General features: G+C 33.4%; 1 protein-coding gene across 2 annotated transcripts in view; it reads left to right on the forward strand.

The window, feature by feature from the left end:
- The window catches only part of HTR1F (5-hydroxytryptamine receptor 1F), a 170,296-nt gene that overhangs the window by 17,088 nt on the left and 146,700 nt on the right, over window positions 1–6,508 (forward strand). The gene's annotated exons all lie outside the window — the stretch shown is intronic.

The raw sequence follows: 6,508 nt of genomic DNA on the forward strand, positions 1-6,508 counted from the left end.
TTAGTTGAGTGCTAGGGAGATATCATTCTCTTGTAATTGTTCGTTCTTACTGAAATCACCAGTGCCCTCCAAATTGATAAATTCAAAAAACAATCTTCAACTTTCACCCTATCTTATCATTTGGCAGTATTTGCTATAATTTACAGAAGTTACTTCTCTTTTTTTTAAACCACTTTATTGAGGTATAATTACCATATAAAAAGCAGTAAATATTTAAAGTATGTATACAACTCAGTATGTTTGACGATAAGTACACATCTGTGAAACCATCACCCCAATCTATGTCATAAACATATCCATCAATTCCAGAAGTTTTATCTTGCCCTCTTTATTATTTTTTGGTAATAGAGACACTTAACATAAGATATAGCCTCTTAGCAAGTTTTAAAGTATACAATACAGCATTATTAATATAGGTGCTATGCTGTTCAGTACATCTCTAGGACATATTCATCTCCCATAACTGAAATTTTGTACCCTTTGATTAATGCCTCCCCATTTACCCCTCCCCACTAGGCCCTGGCAATCACCATTCTACTCTCTGCTTTTATGAGTTTGACAGTTTTAGATTCCCCATATAAAAAGGATCATGTAGTAGTTACCCTTTTATGACTGGCTTTTTTCTCTTAAGATAATGTCCTACAGGTCTATACATGTTGTTGTGAATGGCAGGGTTTCCTTCTTTTTAAGACTTAACAGTGTTCCATTGTGTGTGTATTTATAAATGTTTGTATATATATGCATATATACATTTATATATCCAAAGGAATTAAAGGAAATAAAGGAATTAAAAGTACTCTTCACAAAACCAAGATCAGGAAACAACCCAATGTCCATCAACAGAGAAATGAATAAAGAACATGAACAGAGGAATGAATAAAGAACGTGATTACATACACACACATATATTTGTATAAATGTAAAAATGTACATATGTATAAATGTATATATGTATGTATATGTGTGTAAATGTATATATGTGTATATGTGTGTAAATGTATATATGTGTATATATGTATATATATACAAATACATGTATTTGTATGTGTGTATATATTATATATATATATATATATAAAATCATGTTCTTTATTCATTCCTCTGTTGATTGGATTGTTTTGTGAACTTGGTTTTGTGAATAGTGCTGCAATGAACATGGGCATGCAGACATCTTTTCAAGATTATGATTTTAATTCCTTTGGATATATACCCAGAAATGAGATTGCTGGATTATATGGTAGTTCCATTTTTAATTTTTTAAGTATTTTTCATACAGTTTCCACAGTGGCAGCAACAGTTTAAATTCCCATGGTAGTGCACTAGGATTCCCTTTTCTCTACATCCTCAACAAATTTATCTCTTGTCTTATTGATAATAGCCATCCTAACAGATGTGAAGTGGTATAATTGTGGTTTTAATTTTCATTTCCCTGATGATTAGTAATGTTGAGCACTTTTTAATATACCTGTCAGCTCTTTGTCTGCCTTATTTGGAGAAATGTCGATTCAGTTCCTTTGCCCATTTTTTAGTCAGGTTTTTTGTTTGTTTTGCTTTGTTTGTTTTTGCTTTTGAGTTATAGAAGTTCCCTATATATTTTGGATATAAACATTTTATCAGATAGATGACTTGCAAATATTTTCCCCCATTCCCTAGGTTGCCTTTTCATTCTCTTGATTGTTTTCTTTGCTATGAAAGCTTTTTAGTTTGATATAGTCCCACTTACCTATTTTTTGCTTTTGTTGTTTGCACTTTTGGTGTCATGTCAAGTATTATCGCTAAGATCAATGTCAAAAAGCTTTTTCCGTATATTTTCTTCTAGAAGTTGTAATGTTTCCGGTATTATGTTAAGTCTTTAATCTAGTTTTAGCTAATTTCTGTGTATGGTATAAGATAGGGGCCCAATTTCACTCTTCTGTATGTGTATACTCAGTTTTCGCAACACCATTTATGGAAGAGACTGTATTTTCCCCATTGTGTATTCTTGGCACCTTTCTCAAAGATCAGTTGACAATATATATGTGGATTTTATTTCTGGGCTCTCTCTTCTGTTCCATTAGTCTGTATGTCTGTTTTTATGCCAGTACCATACTGTTTTGATTATTGTACCTTTGTGATATATTTTGAAATTAAGAAGTAATGATACCTCCATCTTTGTTCTTCTTGCTCAAAATTGCTTTGGCTATACAAAACCTTTTGTGGTTCCATACGAATTTTTAGGATTGTTTTTCCTATTTCTCTGAAAAATGACTTTAGGATTTTGATAGGGATTGCACTGAATCTGTAGATTGCTTTGGGTGGTATGAACATTTTAATAATATTAACTCTTCCAATCCATAAACACAGAATGTCTTTGCAGTTATTTGTGTCTGTTTTTCTTTAATCAGTATTTTATAGTTTTCAGTGTATGTGTCCTCCACCTCCTTGAGAGAGAAAAAGAGAAAGAGAGCCTGAGTGGAGGGAGGGACAGAGGGAGAAAGAGAATCCTCAAGCACACTCCCCGCTGAGCTCAGAGCCTGATACAGGGCTCAGTCCCATGACCCTGAGATTATGATCTGACCTGAAATCAAGAGCCAGCCACTTAACTGACTGAGCCACCCAGGCACCCCTAGTTAAGTTTATTTATAAATATTTTGTTCTTTTTGATTCTATTGTCAATGGGATTTTTGTAATTTCCTTTTCAGATAGCACATTGTTGGTATATAGAAACACATGTAATTTTTATATGCTGATTTTGTATCCTGCAACTTTGCTGAATTCATTTTTTAGTTCTAATGGTGTGTGTGTGTGTGTGTGTGTGTGTGTGTGTGTGTGTGTAATCCTTAGGATTTTCTACATATAAGATCATGTCATCTGCAAACAGAGATAATTTTACTTCTTCCTCTCTTCTTTGGATTCCTTTCATTTCTTTCTCTTCCCTGATTGTCCCAGCTAGGATTTCTAGTGCTATGTTGAATAGAAATGATGAGATCAGGCAACCTGGCCTTGCTCCAGATCTTGGAGGAAAAGCCTTCAGTTTTTCACTACTGAGTATGATGTTAGCTGTGGGTTTTTTGTATAAGACCTTTAGTGTGTTGAGGTAAGTTCCTTTTATACCTAGTTTGTTGAGAGTTTTTATCATGAAAGTGTGTTGATTTTGTCAAATGCTTTTTCTGCCTCTGTTGAGATGATTATTTAATTTTTATCCTTCATTCTTCTAATATAGTATCACAATGATTCTTTGGCATGTGTTAAACCATCTTTGCATCCCAGGGATAAACCCCACTTGGTCCATGTGTATGATCCTTGTAACATACCATTGAATTTGGTTTGCTAATATTTTGTTGAAGAATTTTACATCTGTATTTATTAGAGAAATTGGGCTGTAGTTTTCTTTCCTTATGGTATTTTTATTGGGCTTTGATATCAGGGTGATGCTGGCCTCATAAAATGAGTTTGGAAGTGTTTCCTCTTCTATTTTTGGATGAGTTTAAGAAGGGTTGGTATTAATTTTTTTAATGTTTGGTAGTATTAACTTGTGAAGTCATGCAGTCCTGGACTTTTTCTTTGATAGGTTATCTTTAATTTCTGATTCAGTTTCCTTGTGTGTTACTCATCTGTTCATGCTATTTCTTATTGATTCAGTATTGTTCTATTGCATGTCTCTAGGAATTTATCCTTTTATTTTACATTTCCAATTCATTGGTATATAATTATTCATAGTAGTCTCTTATGATCTTTTTTTTATTTCTGGGGCATCACTTATAATGTCTCTTTTATTTTTAATTTTATTTATCTGAGTCTTCTCTCTTTTTTCTTAATTAGTGTAACTAAAGATTTGTCCATTTTTGTTGATCTTTTCAAAAAACCAACTCATTGATTTTTTTCTATTGTTTTTCTATTATTTATTTCATTTATTTCTACTCTAATCTTTATTATTTCTTTCTTTCTGCTAACTTTGGGCTTAGTTTGTTCTTCCTTTTTTAATTGCTTGAGGAGTAAAATTAGTTTGTTTAATTAAGATCTTCTTTTTTAATACAGACATTTATCACTACAAAATTCGCTCTTCATACTGCTTTGCTGTATTCCATAAGTTTTGGTATGCTGTGTTTTATTTTCATTTGTCTCGAGATAATTCTAAGTTCCCTTTTGATTTCTTTTTTGACCCGGTGGTTGTTCAAGAGTGCATTGTTTAATTTCCATGCATTTGTGGGTTTTCTCCTTTTCCTTTTGTTATTGTAGTTTTATGCCATTGTGGTTGGAAAAGATACTCGAAATGATTTCAGTCTTCTTAAATTTGTTGAAATTTGTTTTGTTACCTAGTATGTAATCTGTCCTGGAGAATGTTCTACATGCACTTAAGAAGAAATGTGCATTCTGCTGTTGGGTGAAACATTCTGTATATGTCCATTAGTTCCATTTATTCTAGTGTTGTTCAAATGATGTATTACCTTATTGATTGTCTCCATTATTGATAGTGGAGTACTGAAGTCTCCTACTATTATTGTATTGTATTATATTGTATATCTTTAATCAAATTTTTGTTATATTTTGTTATAGTTATTCTTAACATTTTTTAATTTCAGAAACCACCTCTTAAAGCTCTCTAGTTTCTAGAGCAATGCTTTCCTGGTTTTCTGACTTTCAACTGTTCTTTCTATATTTTATATATTTTCTTAAATTGTTTAATTTTGGGGGGGTGGTACTTGGGAGGCAATAGGTTTGGCAAAAACGAGGAGGTAGAAGAATGATAAAATCAGGTACCTTTTTTTTTTTATTTGAGAGAGAGAGTATGAGAGATAGAGAGCATGAGAGGGAAGAGGGTCAGAGGGAGAAGCAGACTCCCTGCTGAGCAGGGAGCCTGATATGGGACTCGATCCCAGGACCCTGGGATCATGACCTGAGCCAAAGGCAGTCGCTTAACCAACTGAGCCACCCAGGTGCCCTAAAATCAGGTACCTTTAACCTGGTGTAAAGATTCTTCACATTCTGGCCTCTGTCTACATTTTCAACTTCATCTCTAAACCAGATTAACCTGCCATTCTGAATTTCCTAACAGAACCACTTAGCAATCACATCCTCAACAAAATCTTCGTAGAGTCTCTCTACAAATTGTTATTCAATTTACTGGCCTCTCACAGCTCTTATTTGTATATATTTATAGTTGAACTTACTACATTTATGTGTAGATTATGTTTAAAAATATCTCCCCCACCCTCACTATGCCGTGAGCTTCTGAAAGGCAAGGAATATGTCTTTAATTATGGTGTACCCAGTGACTACTAACTAAAATAAGGTTTAAAAAAATCAACAAATGCACATTTAATAAGCAAATGAAAGTTCAATGACTTAATACTCCCTGGGCCTCTTATTAATAGTATCATCTTGGTAAAGTCTGTAAACATCTTTGTGTCTCTGTTTTATTTACCACAAAAGAGCTAAAATAATTCTTAGCCTCCTTAAAATCTCAAAATTGTATCAAAATAAGAAAATGAATTACAGAAATATTTTATAAACAAAAGGTATTGTATGCATAAGTAGACCAACTTGAATGTTATGAGTCCATAGTTTTTCTGAAATTCCAAATAGCTACTCACATGCATGCAGGCACATGCACGCATACACACAAATGAAATTAAATGCTGCCAGATTTATCATCCTTACTAATTCCTACACTTCCCAATGTATAGAAAAAGTATCAGTTTTGCTAATTTGGTAGCCCTGCAACTGAATGCTATCAAAGAGGAGGCATTAACTTCATTCAGCATAGCTTTCTGAATTGTCTTGTGCTACATCATTATTGTTCTCTTAGTTTTTAAGTTCCTGAATATGAAAAGTGCATCTTTATATAATACATACCATTATATACAAATTGTCAATAAAAAATCATCTTTGATAGTGATAATGACTTTCCGAATGGTTATAAATAGGATTGGAAGTAATAAAAAAAAAAAAAAACTGATGCTCAATAAGAAGAGTCAGGCAGTGGTCCTTATCATCCATCCCCATTACAAAATTTCTACACAGAACAGTATGCATTTTAGCTAGCAAAACATTCTTTCCAAGTCCTTGAAACTATACTAGTTGGGAGTGCTACACTTGTTGAACTGCTAAGAGCTCCAGCTTTTTATTATCGTTCCGTTCTGTATGAACTAAGCCATGCTTTTGGCATCCTGCAAACTGTTAAATTTTACAAATGAGATGCACAGCTGGAATGTGATTCGACCTCTGCTCCTGGCAATCTTTCAGATGCCTTAACTCCAAGTGACATAAAGGAAGCTTTAATCTAAAAAGTTAGAGAAGACAAAGGGTAAAATTACAAAGGTGTTTCAAAATGTATGTCAAATTTCTCATCATTCGCTGCTTTAGCAGATGCCACGTCGGTACTACTGCTCACACCGCTGCTGAAGCCATGCTATATAAAGCACAGCTCTGTCAAATGCAAGAGAGCTAGTAGAAAGATATTCTTTGTCAGACATGGAATTGACAAGTACATTTTCTGTGGAAACTGTCTGATAACCTTCAGCATGGC

This window comes from Callorhinus ursinus, unplaced genomic scaffold (assembly GCF_003265705.2).
Source record: "Callorhinus ursinus isolate GAN/ISIS: 27379988/994484 unplaced genomic scaffold, GSC_fseal_2.0 scaffold1, whole genome shotgun sequence".
Lineage (NCBI taxonomy): Eukaryota > Metazoa > Chordata > Mammalia > Carnivora > Otariidae > Callorhinus > Callorhinus ursinus.